We start from the raw sequence: 14,534 nt of genomic DNA, 5'->3' as shown, positions 1-14,534 counted from the left end.
CTGCCCCCTCTCCCCTTTCCCTCTCCCAATATTGGTTCTTTAGATATCTATTGTTTTAGAGTTTAGAGTTTGAGATCCCTGGTGTAACTGGACCATTCAATCATTCACGTTACTATACAGCCTGCTATTGATTATTTAAAAGTACAAAATCAGTTTTTTTCTATACTTTTTGTATTTTCACTTTTTAATAAATGTCATATTGTTTTACAAACAACTGTATGTAACCATTATATAAAAAAGGACTGGCAAGATCCTCCCGGGAGACATATCCACCTAACATACATTATAGAAAATATATGATTATTATCCAGTTTGTAATAAAACCTCATTGTACCTCTAGCCCACAATGAACTATAATTCCTTCATATCAATGGTGCTCAGGTAAGCATCTATTAACCCCTTAAGGACACAACTTCCGAAATAAAAGGGAATCATGACAGGTGACAGAATAGTTCCGTCATGTGTCCTTAAGGGGTTTAGATTGAAGCATGGGAATAATTTGGATTCCTCTTTCTGTACGGTCTTTCTCTTAGAAAAAAAATATAGTGCCCTGTAATAATAATACTCATCAACAAAAAAAAATCTGATTTTAATTAACCCCTTCAGGACGGAGTCAATAGTACACGTTCTGATCAAAACAAAACATAAACAAATACTGGAATTTGCGCTATATGTCTGTTCACCCGTAGTTCCCCTCTTTCATATTATATGCACCCACACTTATTATATATCATTTTGTTCAGGAGAAACAGGGCTTTCATTTTCTATCAAATATTTATATATGAAACATAATTTATTATGAATACAATTTAAAAAACTGTGAGAAATTTAATTTTTTTTTTTAAATTTGTAGTTCCGCCTCACATTTTAGCTGTACATGTCATAATACTGTTAGGTTTTACTGCAACAAAAAGCACATATTTGTAATCAGCGATGTCTCATGAGTACAAAAGTACCCCCTATTAACAGGTTTTATGGTGTGTTGGAAAGTTACAGGGTCAAATATAGAACGTTCCATTTTCAAATTGAAATTTGCCAGATTAGTAATGTTACCTTTGAGACAGTGTGGTAGCCCAGGAATGAGAATTACCCCCATAATGGCATACCATTTTAAAAAGTAGACAACCCAAGGTATAGGCCCTGGGGAGATAGCGCAGCTAAGCGGACAAGGGCACATGTAGGAGTGTGGGGATAGATGCAGGGGAGGGTCTTTGATAGTGGGTGTATTGTGTGGGTGGGGTTAGGGCTATGTGAGCTAGCAGGGGGAGGTCTTACCTCAGTGCCACTTGGGATTCGGGCCAGTGAACAGCTTCCTGTCTCTTGCTCCTGTTTGCCTGGGCCTTTAGTCTTCACAGCTTGAGGGATGGATGTTGAGGCGATTCTGTCGTCCCTCAGGGCTGCTGCTGCGCTGGATGGTGGCCGGCAACTGAGGGAGCAATTTGCCAACATTACTGGAGGTATGGCTAGCGGTGTGGGCACCCCCCGTGGCCTACCCTCCCCTGGGGTATCCTCTGTTGTCCCCCCTGCTGCTCCTTCTGCGGTCCCTGCCCCTGGGGGCCGCACCAGCACTGGCAGGCGTTCCCGGCCGCCTGCCAGGCTCTCCCCTGATCCTACTCCTCGGGCCCGGTTGAGGACTGGGAGCCCGGGCCCGAGTCATCGCCGGAACCGCGTGTCTGGGGCTCCAGACACGCGGCCTACTACTAGGAGGAGCGTTTTTGCGGCCTTCTGCGGCCGCGCGCGTGGCACGGCCTTCCCTCTTGCCCGGTTTCTGCCCCCCCCCCTTTCCTCCTCTGGGGGGCCTCCTCCCCCTCTCCCTTCTTTTCTTACCCCTCCCCCCTCTTTTCTTGCTCCTCCTGTCTTTTCTTCCCCTCCTTCTGGTTCCCATTCCTCCCTGTCTTTCCTCCCTCCTTTCTATCCTGCCTCCTCTGCCCTGCCTGGCCCCCCTCCCCACCTGCAAGTCACTTACCTCGGCCATCTCCGCTGGGGCATGGGCTCACGTCCTCTCTGCTGCTCTCTTCTCAGGATACTGCTGCACTTCATGGATCCGTCCAGCAGGTGGCGTCTGGATCCCAGCTGACGTCTTCAGTGGATGCTGGAACTGCAGTTTCCTTGCCTCAGCCTTCTGTGAGCGCAGTACCGGGCTTGGATCGCCAGTCTGCGACCGGTGAGTACCTTATTCCTTCCGTTTCTGGCGCTGCGGGTCCCGGGTTGGGGGGGTTCCTCTTAGGTCTTAGGGTTTTTTTGGATCAGTGGGAGAAGGGGGTGGCGGTTAGCGGTAATGCTATTGATGGTCAGCTCCAGTCAGCGTGGTCCCCTGCCCTGCTCCCTCCTCAGGTTCAGTCTTCTCCTACTACTGGGTCCCTTCCCGGGTCGGGTGGCGGTGCGGTGCCTCTGGGTTCCCCGGCGCCCACGGTGGCCAGTGTTGGTTCCGCAGCGGACGATGCTTGTCTCGCGGACGTGGCGCGGGGTGCTGCTTACATGTGCTGGTCCGGCCCCCTGGGCTTGCACTTGAAGCAGGAGACTAAGGAAAAAATTTGGAAGGGGGAGTTTGTAGAAATATTTTCCCTTCTGCCGCTGGAGGAGGCTCCTCCCGTGGCAGACAAGGACAGCAAGGAGTCAGAAAAGGATAGGGAGAAGTACCGTTATCGCAAAATTCCCAAAAACTTTGGGAACTGGATTCGGGCTTTCTCTATTTTGGCCAGCGTGGTGGGAGAGAAGTCTCCCCAGAAGTGTTCCGCTCTGTTCTGTTATCAGGACACGATTTGGAACGCTTGTCGCACCTATGGGGGATTAGGTTGGTGGAGGTACGACGAGCAGTTTCGACAGCGGCTGGCAGTGCGTCCCTCGCTGTCATGGGACCAGATGGATATCGGTCTATGGCTTTCCATCATGACTCGTCCTGCCCCTCAACAGGGTGCGTTTTCGTCTTTTCTCGGGGGGGCCGGTGGGGGCGCATCCTCCTCCTCATCGGCCTCCAGTCCGAGGTCCGGCTGTTGTTGGAAATTTAACGACAGTCTCTGTAAGTGGGGGTCCTCGTGCCGGTTTAAGCACGAATGCTCCGGCAGCGGTGGGGCCCATCCTGCCTCCCGCTGTTTCAAGCGGGGCAAAACGGGGGAGAAAGGGGACATGGGGGCAAAGGGCGACGACGCCGGTCCTCGTAAGCGCAATGCGCCCGTGGCTCGACCTTTATGAGAATCAGGCTGCGGCGCGTATCTTGGTGGAGGGGTTTGAGCAGGGGTTTTGGATCCCGTTCGCGGAGCGCCCTCCTATGCTCTCCGTCCGGAACCTCAAGTCCGTGCGGGCTTTTCCCCAGGTGGTGTGGGAAAAATTGGATAAAGAGGTTTCCTTGGGTTGGATGGCCGGCCCCTTCTCCACCCCACTGATGGCGAATTTGCGGGTTTCTCCCTTGGTTGTGGTGCCCAAGAAGGACCCCGGGAAATATCGTTTGATTCACCATTTGTCATACCCTCGTGGTGGATCGGTGAATGACGACATTTCCACGGAACTTTGCAGGGTTTCCTACGCATCCTTTGATGCGGCGGTTCGCATGGTGAGAGCAGCGGGCCCGGGGGCGCTGCTAGCTAAAGCGGATGTGGAATCCGCTTTCCGGCTGCTCCCGGTGCATCCGGATTGCCATCATCTTTTGGGGTGTGTCTTTGAGGGCCAGTTTTTTGTGGACATGTGCCTCCCCATGGGTTGCTTGCTATCCTGTTTTTATTTTGAGTGCTTTAGCACTTTTCTGGAATGGGTGGTGCGGAGGGAGGCGGGGGTCGCTTCCCTCCTGCACTACCTGGATGATTTCCTGTGTGTAGGCCCGGCGGAGTCGCACGTCTGTGCTCTCCTGCTGCGGGTTCTCGGGGAGGTGTTTCAGCGCTTCGGGGTCCCACTGGCGCACGACAAGACGGTGGGTCCGGTCACGTGCTTGAGCTTTCTGGGCATCGAAATTGATTAGATGGCTGGGGAATGTCGGCTGCCGCTCGATAAGGTCTTGGACCTGCGCCTCGCGGTGTCCCGTGCCCTGCGGCGGCGTAAGATCCAGCTGCGCTGCCTGCAGTCTTTGCTGGGGAAATTCAATTTTGCCTGTCGGATCTTGCCAATGGGGCGTATCTTTAATAGGCGCCTGGCGGCGGCGACATCGGGGGTCGCTCATCCGTTACATTTTATCCGGCTTACCCAGCCCTTACGGGCCGATTTGGCTGTCTGGGACTCCTTTTTGGCCTCCTATAATGGCAGGTCTTACTGGCAGGCCCCGGAGGTCTCTAATGCGGATCTCCATTTGTTTACCGATGCGGCGGGTTCTGCCGGCTTTGGAGCCATCCTAGGGGCAAAGTGGTGCGCTGACTCGTGGCCGGAGACCTGGTATGCGGCGGGGCTCACTCGGAATCTGGCGTTTCTGGAGCTCTTCCCAATCTTGGTAGCATTGGAGGTATGGGGTTCCCTGATGGTGGATAGGCGGGTGGTCTTCCATTGTGACAACTTGGGTGTAGTCCAGGCTATTAACCAGCTGTCTGCATCTTCCCCCCCGTGGTTCGCTTGCTCCGGCGCCTAGTGCTGCGCTGTCTGGAGCTGAATGTGTATTGTAGGGCTGTGCACATCCCGGGTGTGCGTAATGTGATGGCCGATGCTCTCTCTCGTTCACAGTGGGACGTGTTTCGGGCCGTGGCTCCACAGGCCGAACTGGAGGGTGTCCCGTGTCCGGCAGAGATGTGGTCCTTGGTTCTGGCAGACTGATGGAGTTGGTCCGTGGGTCGGTCACTGCCACATGGGACCGCTATAATAAGGTTTGGAGGGAATGGGACGGGTGGGAGGGGGCCTACGGGGGCTTCCAGGACTCATCCTCTCGTCTGCAGGGTTTGGTTCGGCTCTTGGGGGACTGGGAGGCCGCAGGAATGTCACCCTCGGCCATTTCAGCACGCTTGTCAGGACTCAGCTTCCTGTTTAAGTTACGGGGTTGGGAGGACGCTACTAAGGCGTTCATTGTGCGGCAGGCACTAAAAGGCTTGAGGCGGGTGTCTGTGCCGGACTCAAGGCGTCCTGTCTCGGGCACGCTCCTAACTGCTTTGTGTGAGGCGTTGCACGGGGTTTGCCATTCGGATTTCTAGGTTCGGCTGTTTCGCCTTGCCTTTTCCCTGGCATTCTTCGGCGCCATGCGGATTGGGGAGCTAGTATGCCCCAGCCGGCAGCAGGTAGGGGGGTGTTATTTGGTGACGTTTCGTGCGTCACTGATCAGATCTCGTTCCGAATCCGCCGCTCTAAGACGGATGTCTTGGGGAAGGGTAAGTGGGTCCGTTTGGGGGCTGTGCCGGGTTCCGGCATTTGTCCCGTGTGGTCCTTTGGGAAATATTGTGCTGTGCGCTCTTCTCCTGCGCTGCCTCTCCTGGTGCATGGGGATGGTAGTTTCCTTTCCCATTTCCAGTTTGTTAGAGTGTTTCGTTTGGGGCTGGAAGCAATGGGGTTGGATAGCAGGGAGTTCGGGGGCCATTCCTTCCGTATTGGGGCGGCGACCGAGGCCTCTCGGCTAGGCATGCCAGCGCAGGTGGTTCAGAGGATTGGTAGGTGGGACTCAGGGCGCTATATTTCCTATGTTCGTCCGGCCGGTTTATTGACGTGATTTCTTTCCACAGTTTCTGTTCCCCCCCAGGATCTGGATCGTCGGACACTCTTATGTTTACTGGGCTGGGCAGCGGGCGGCGGTTCAGCCTGGAGGTTCGAGGTTGGGTTTCACGCCTACCGAAGCGGAAGTTCGATGGCTCGGTGCGCGGGGTATGAGGTGGTCACAGCTCCTCCCCGAGTTAGTGCGGCTGTCTCAGCTCCTGGGTGCGCCGAGTGTCCTGGTGATCCACCTGGGGGGGAATGATCTGGGTTCGGTGCCCATTTGGGATTTGATCTCGGCAGTGAAGCGGGACTTGGCCCGCATCTTGGTTTTGTTCCCGGGCGTGCGCTTAATCTGGTCTGAAGTTGTCGCCCGCAACTATTGGGGTGGCGCCAGGAGTCAGAGTGCCATGGAGCGTTGCCGGCGCAAGTTGAACAGGCGGGTTTCCCAGTTTGTTTTGGGGGCTCATGGACTCCCGGTCCGCCATAGGGTTTTTGAACAGGAGGCGGCTCATTTTTTTTGTAGGGACGGGGTACATCTCACGGAGGTCGGGCTCGACCTTTTTAATCTCGCCCTACAGGAGGCGGTGGAACAGGCCATGGCTGGGTTTGGTGGGGTTCCCCGCTGATTTAGGGGTAAAACAGCGGGTCTGGTGGCGGGGGTATGTCCTTGCCAATTAAGTTTGGTTATGTTAAGGATGGAATAAGTTCCTCATGTTTACAGGTCTCAGCCTCCCCTGCTTCAAAAGGTTTACTTTAGGTTGCCTGAGGTCTCGTGCCCATCGAGCGTGGATAAGGTCGGCTGATGGCAGGCATTGGAATATGTTTTTTATGACGGGGGGGGAGGTGAGAGGCAGTGGTGTTTAGGAGCCACTGCAGGTTTTTATTGGCAAGGACGGGGGGTTCTCTGTATAGCACTGTATGTTGAGTTGTTTATATATATATATATATATGTTATTTATGTTTATTTGTTGCTAACAATTTCGTTACAGAAAGAAGAGTTTAATATATGGAGTTATGGGTGTGTTATACAGTAATTTATTTATGTTATAATAAATGCTGTGGCCTGTTCATCCATACCACGTTGTCTGTCGTTATTGGGGGGAGGTTGAATGGGGTTAATTATGTTTATGCTTCATCGTAATTCCCCACTACGTACATACAAGGCCCTGGGGAGATAGCGCTGCTAAGCGGACAAGGGCACATGTAGGAGTGTGGGGCTAGATGCAGGGGAGGGTCTTTGATAGTGGGTGTATTGTGTGGGTGGGGTTAGGGCTATGTGAGCTAGCAGGGGGAGGTCTTACCTCAGTGCCACTTGGGATTCGGGCCAGTGAACAGCTTCCCGCCCGCCCACCCCGCGTAGGTTTAGTTAGTCACAGCGAGTCGGGGGTATGTCCTTGCCAATTAAGTTTGGTTATGTTAAGGATGGAATAAGTTCCTCATGTTTACAGGTCTCAGCCTCCCCTGCTTCAAAAGGTTTAACTTTAGGTTGCCTGAGGTCTCGTGCCCATCGAGCGTGGATAAGGTCGGCTGATGGCAGGCATTGGAATATGTTTTTTATGACGGGGGGGGAGGTGAGAGGCAGTGGTGTTTAGGAGCCACTGCAGGTTTTTATTGGCAAGGACGGGGGGTTCTCTGTATAGCACTGTATGTTGAGTTGTTTATATATATATATATATATATATATATATATATGTTATTTATGTTTATTTGTTGCTAACAATTTCGTTACAGAAAGAAGAGTTTAATATATGGAGTTATGGGTGTGTTATACAGTAATTTATTTATGTTATAATAAATGCTGTGGCCTGTTCATCCATACCACGTTGTCTGTCGTTATTGGGGGGAGGTTGAATGGGGTTAATTATGTTTATGCTTCATCGTAATTTCCCACTACGTACATACATGAACGTGGGGTATGTTTAGTCTTTTTTTAGTAGCCACTTAGTCACAAACACTGGCCAAAGTTAGCGTTCATATTTGTTTTTGTGTGAAAAAAGCAAAAAACTAATATTTGGCCAGTGTTTGTGATTAAGTGGCTACTAAAAATGACTGGGCATACCCCATTTGCAATACCTTGGGTTGTCTACTTTTGCAAATGGTATGCCATCATGGGGGTAATTCTTATTCCTGGGCTACCATACGATCTCAAAGGCAACATAACTAATCTGGCAAATTTCAATGTCAAAAAAATGAAATGCAAGCCTTATATGTGACTCTCTAACTTTCCAAAACACCATAAAACCTGTACAGGGGGGGTACTGTTATTCTCGGGAGACTTCACTAAACACAAATATTAGTGTTTTAAAACAGTAGAACATATAACAACAATAATATAGTCCATAAAAGTGCCGTTTGTTTGAAAAAAATGCAAAAAACTTAAATTTTACTTAAAATATCATTGTTTTAATAAAATTTACCAGTTTTAAACACTAATATTTGAGTTCAGCGAAGTCTCCCGAGTAAAACAGTACCCCCTATGTACAAGGTTTTATGGTGTCTTGGAGAGTTACAGGGTCAAATATAGTGCTTGCAAATTAAATTCGCTGCACTTTCTCCCTGTGTGGTCAGGCATGTCAATCAAATTTTAATTAATCAAATTACATAATTATGTTAAAAAATTACTTAAATATATACGTGGGAATTTTAATATATATGCATTTATAGGTATTTAAATTCTACGTGCATACTAATGTAATCTTTTATGTAATTATGTGTATTTATCTCTATATATATATTTGCGGTTATTTGCATTTTATATATAGATAGATATATATATATATATATAGAATGTCATTCTAAGTGTATTATGTTACCAATATATATATATATATATATATATATATATATATATATATATATATATATATATATATATATATATTAATAGCAAAATACAGTTAGAATGAAATTACATATGCATATATAATTTATTTTAAATTTTGTTTCAATATTTTATTTATTTATTTTATTATTTTATTTATTTATTATTGTAATTAGACGTATTTATATATAATATATGTGTATATATCTATTATATATATAATATATATACATATTATATATATGTAACGTCATTCTAAGTGTATTTTAATATTAATATATATACTAATATTAATATTAAAATACACTTTGTATGACGTTACATATATATAATATGTATATATATAATATATATAATATATATACATATTATATATATATATATATATATATATATATATAAATACTTTTAATTTAATTTTACACATGTTTAATAATTTTTTTTTACTCTTCCTACCAGCAGGGGGACTGTCTAATATTTTAGACAGTCCCCCTGCTGGCAGATCCATAGCCAGCTATAGGGGGCCATGTGATCGCTCTTTGAGAGCGATCACATGGCCCCCGGGGGCCTCATTTGCCATGGGGGGGCTGCCTGGGCTGTCAGGCAGCCCCCCAGAAGAGGATCGCGGCGGAGGTAAGTAGCTGCGATCTTCTGGGGGCTTAAGCCGTTACGGCGTTCTATGCCGCCGCAACGGCTTTAAAGCCCTTTAAAGCCGCGACGGCATAGAACGCCGTAACGGCGTTAAGGGGTTAAAGGGTTAGTTAATCCAAAAAACAAAACCCTTCCTAGCCTGGTACCGCCTTCCCTCAACAAAATGTAATCACTAAAACCTACCTCCATTCCAGCGCTGGGCCCAGTTTTCACAGCAGCCCCATCCTCCACAGCTGACATCACTCCCCCTCACCAAAGAGAGGAAAGTAAGGAAGGGCAGGCTGAGGGGAGAACATGGTCAGCACGGACAATAGGACACACTGCTAGTGGCTGTCTGGTGCTAGCATGTCTACCTAGAAAGCTTGTTTTCACAGTTCCAGGCTGGCTATTGATGCCCAATGATACTGATGTTTAGAGGTGGAGCATAGTGCCTACAGACTGCAGGCACTATAACCACTTCAAATCATTAGAATGGTCATGGTGCTTGGAGTAAACTTATAATTTATTATTTAAAGGGTTAACTTAAATGTCCATTTAATTACTCTGAAAATCATGTGAGCCAGAACTGTGTGTTAACTTACAGTTTGTTTAAATACTGGTGGGAAGGTGCCACCTGCTGCTCTTAATATCAAGGAAAGAGTGTATTTGTTTACATACATCTACATTCGGCTAACCACCATCACCAAAAAGTAAAGAAATAATAATATAATACAACATAGACAAATGATCAGACTAGGAATACCGGCAAAAATACATAGAAATGGTGAATTTTGGTAGCAAGACTAAGAGAAAAATACAGATATTTGGACAGACTGAAAGGGAGCGAGAGGTAGTCAGACAGATTGATGGATATATAGACAGATAACCTGGCACATATGAATGGATTGTATGATAGACCAGTGTTTCCCAACCCAGTCCTCAAGGCACACCTACCAGTCCAGGATTTAAGGATTACCCAGTTTTGTCTAAGGTGTTTTTAGAAAAAAAAAAAGAAACACCTTAGACAAAACTGGGTAATCCTTAAATCCTGGACTGGTAGGTGTGCCTTGAGGACTGGGTTGGGAAACACTGTGATAGACAGACAGACGGACCTTTAAGAATATTGTAACATGACATCCAGCAAGTACATTTGTTCAAACTATGTAGACCTCTAAATATCAAAAACAATGCTCCAAACCCACAAATTCAGAATCATTGTGTAAGAACGAAGGCTGCTGTCTCTATACCGGTTGAATGTGATCTTAGAGCTTTGGCTAATGAGTGCATTTTACAAAAAAAAAAAAAGGAATATTGCAGAACACAGGGTTTGATTTTGATGAGTTGAGCTCTGATCCACTTGTAGTGTACCACATGGTTGCATTATCTGGCCTCCACGAGAGATGATTTTTTTTGTCTCTGTTCAGTACAAACAATAATGCAGTATTGCGGAGATAAGTGCTGTTACTTTGTATCGTAGGATAAATGGAAACAATAAGACAACAATAGTGTATTGTGCCATCTGGCTACATTATGCTTTATTTAAGTTGTTCATCTTTAGGATATTGTTCAGATAATGTAGAATCTCTGTAAATACACTATGAACCGTAGACAATGCTTTCATAATAATCACAGCCCCCTAGGATGATATAGACCAAATCCTGTTAAATTAACAGGAGCTGCCTCTCATCCCAGGAGGAGAATGTATGAGGAATGGTAATAGTGTTTACATGTGTTTGTTTTGAATACTTGTTACAGAATTCAACCTGCCAAATAATAGGATGGGCTGTTTCACATAATGTAAGCATTGAACAGGTACTGATGCATGGTTTGTGGTTTGGTTTTAAAGAATGTGTTGTCCGGAAAAATGCCAAATTACTGGTTTTCAGGGAGAAAGAGACGCTGAGAAAGAGAAATGTATAGATGTTAGAGATTGAGCATAAATTACCCAAGAAAAACACTGGTTCAGAAACAGGTTACGATGATTTAATGCACCTACAGGTAGGATCCACATTCAGAGAATGTGATTTATGTGATTATGGGTTGTATTTAATAATGCTCAGTAATGTGAGACTGTTTCACACACAAATACACAATGGTGATATATGTTCTGAATTCCTAATGATCTGAGGTTGTTGGTTAAGGGATGTACTTACATGTTTGATGCACCATCTGGCGTTTTGTGCTACTAATCTTTTAGGCTGTTTTTGACACAACCTTTTGTTAGTTTGCTCCAAAGTATTTATGTTGCACTGTGCCCCTTGCCTAAAGCTTGATTTCAGTGCTTGATGCTGCTACACCAATACTGTCATGAGTCGTTTAACCATATTTGGCCTTGATTAGTATATTGACTACAGCTAGGTTTTTAAAGGCTGTCTTTAGTTTCCCTTCCTTTATTTCACCTTAACTGTGCACTAATCACTAATAACCACATTAAAAGCCACCTGCCTAATATTGTGTAGATCTCCCTTATGCTGCCCAAACAGCTATAAAGTGTCGAGGCATGGATTTCACAAGACCTCTGAATGTGTACTGTGGTACCTGGTACCAAGACATTAGCAGCAGATCCTTTAAGTCCTGCAAGTTGCGAGGTGGGGTTCCATGGATTGGTTCCACCACATCTCACAGATACTCAATTGGATTATGATCTGGGGAATTTGGAGGCCATGGCAATACCTGGAACTCTTTATCATGTTCCTCAAACCATTCCGGAACAATTGCATTATCCTCCTGAAAGAGGCCCCTAGCATCAGGGAACACCATTGCCATGAAGTGGTGAACATGGTCTGAAACAATCTCTAGGTAGATAGTATTTGCCAAAGTAACATTCACATCAATGCCTGCCTTCTTCCCTAGTGCATCCTACTACCATTCCTTCCACAGGTAAACGATGCACACACACGGCCATCCATCTGATCTTAAAGAAACCGTGATTCAGCAGACCAAGCAGCCTTCTTTTATTGCTCCATGATTCAGTTCTGATGCTCATGTACATATTAAAGGTGATTACGGCCATGGACAGGGGTCATCATGTACACTTTGACTAGTCTGCCCAAGTGCATCAATGAGTCTTGGGTGCCATGACCCTAATTCCGGTTAACCGGTTGTTCTTCCTTGGATCACTTTTGGTAGGTACAAAACCACTACAAACCGGGAACACCCCGCAAGATTTGCAGTTTAGGAGATGCTCAGACTCAGTGATCTAGCCATCACTATTTGGCCATGGTCAAACTCACTCAGATCTTCCTGCATGCCCATTTATACCTCCCTAATTTGGTATCCTGTGTATATAATATATACATTCTATATATATGCAACCTTTTTTTATTAAAATTGCTGTTTCATTTGCTTAGTGGATAAATACCAAATGGAGTACTCTTAACGAAACATTATAATGTTAGGAATACAAATGTGTATTCCTAACGCTATAGTGCACTAATCACAGTTTAGGTGACCAGGTCCCTGTTACCAGGGTTTAAAAAGGTGAGTTTTAGTTACCATTGTTTCCCTTGCAGGGGTGTGCGCTGCTGGCTCTGCCTCATTGGCTGAGATCCCCAATCCCATAATAAAAAACATTGGAAACCTAGTGCCCACGTGTAGCAAAACATCACACTGCGCCAATCAGATGGTCTCTCTGAGTTTTACTCTACTATTTCAGAAGAAGTGCCTCTAGTGGATGTCTGAGTGAGCCCATCTATTAATTTTGCTCTTTAAAGCAGCTTTCTTTAGTAGATACATTTGGAATTCTTATGTGGGATTACTATTTTTAAGGATACCAAATTAGGGAGCTGTCTGCTAAACAGTGGCCTAATTAAGTATCACATGGAATAATGATAACAATGGTGTCAGACTCTTGCTTCAGTTCGAAACCAATAATTTCAGAATTTCGGGAAAAAAGAACTTGAAACAAGCTGAAACAATTTTTTTTTTGTCCGTACCCATATCTTAGACTTATATATATATATAATATATTTAATAAGTATATACTTTATAAATATAAAGAGTTCGTTTTTATACCACTCCTTTTTTTCCCCCTCTTTCAATCACTTAATCTGTGAATAAAATGTACATTTAGTGGCTGTGACCTACTCATTAATCATCTTTTTCCCATTTATCTTTCTTTTGTGCTACAAAAGGTATTTATAAAATATATCAGCTCAAGACTCATATTGTCCCATGTGCCTGATCACAAATAAAACAAAATATGCATAAGTGGTAGACACTGAATTCCTCAAATGCAACCAGATTTGCAGGAAAGCATCCAACAGCCCAGTCACTCTAAGGTGTTGGTATTAAGATAAGATGAACGCAAGTTGGGCCAAGAGGAAGCAGTGAGTGGACAATGACCTCACAGGCCAAGCGGAAAATAGTTCAGTTAAGTGCAGCTCAAAGCCTCTCACAGATGAAGGAGCAGATTCAAGAATGGAAAATAAACAAAGGAGAGCTTTGCTGGCATGAAAAACAGAAGAAAAATGTATGAAATAAAGAAAAAAATATATTTTACCCAATTGAAAATATAAAATCTGATTAATTACAATAGAATGGATAAAACAGCATCAGCCTGACTGTGTGCTCCTTCTCCTTTAATCTTCCTGAGGTTAAAAATAAAACATTATGAAATATTGGGTCTATATCAAGCTCTAATTTAGCGTAATAAGACATCTCGACCTCTGGCCAAATAGACAACTGCTGAGATAAAATCCATCTGCTCTGAAAGGATAAATGAGGATTTGTTGAGAATGTAGGACTTTGACACACATGCAAGAGTGACACTGAAAAAATGAAAGCTACAAGCAGGAAATTACTAGAATTCTCTATGGTAAGCAAATAAGGCCTGGCCAAACCCTTTTCAACAAAAATAGAGATGCCCAAATTCAGTTACATGTTGGTTTGTCTTGGACGAATTTTGGTACCGAAAAACGTATCCAGGAAACAAATCAGATGGACCAAAAGGGAATGAAAATATTACATATATATTTTCCAGTATAATGATAGGAGCATTTGCCTGCAATTTGGTTCACAGATGAAGTTAGAAAAAGTAACCAAGAGAGGGAAAATAGCAGAAGCAGTGAAAAATAATAATCTACATTTCTATATTATATATTTATTAAAGGAACACTATAAGTTATAGTACAAATATAATACAAACATGTGTTCCTGACCCTATAATGTTAAAACCACCATCTAGCCCCACTTTGCCCCTTTAAATATAGTGAAATCTTACCTTTATTCCAGTCTGCTAGGGCTTAGTTGGTCCATGACCTGCCTCCTTGTCTGATATCATCAGAAGTGGTGATCTCAGCCAATCACAATGCTTTCCCATAGGAAAGCATTGGATTGGCTGAGCTTGTAAAGGATGCAGATAAGGGGTAGAACCAGCACAAGCCAAACAAAGCCCTGGCCAATCAGCATCTCCTCACAGAGATGTTTTGAATCAATGCATCTCTGTGAGGAAAGTTCAGTGTCTCCATGCAGGGGGTGGAAACACTAA

The sequence above is a fragment of the Pelobates fuscus genome, chromosome 7, assembly GCF_036172605.1.
Source record: "Pelobates fuscus isolate aPelFus1 chromosome 7, aPelFus1.pri, whole genome shotgun sequence".
Classification (NCBI taxonomy): Eukaryota; Metazoa; Chordata; class Amphibia; order Anura; family Pelobatidae; genus Pelobates; species Pelobates fuscus.
The sequence above is the reverse complement of the archived record's forward strand: the minus strand, read 5'-3'. Positions refer to the sequence as shown.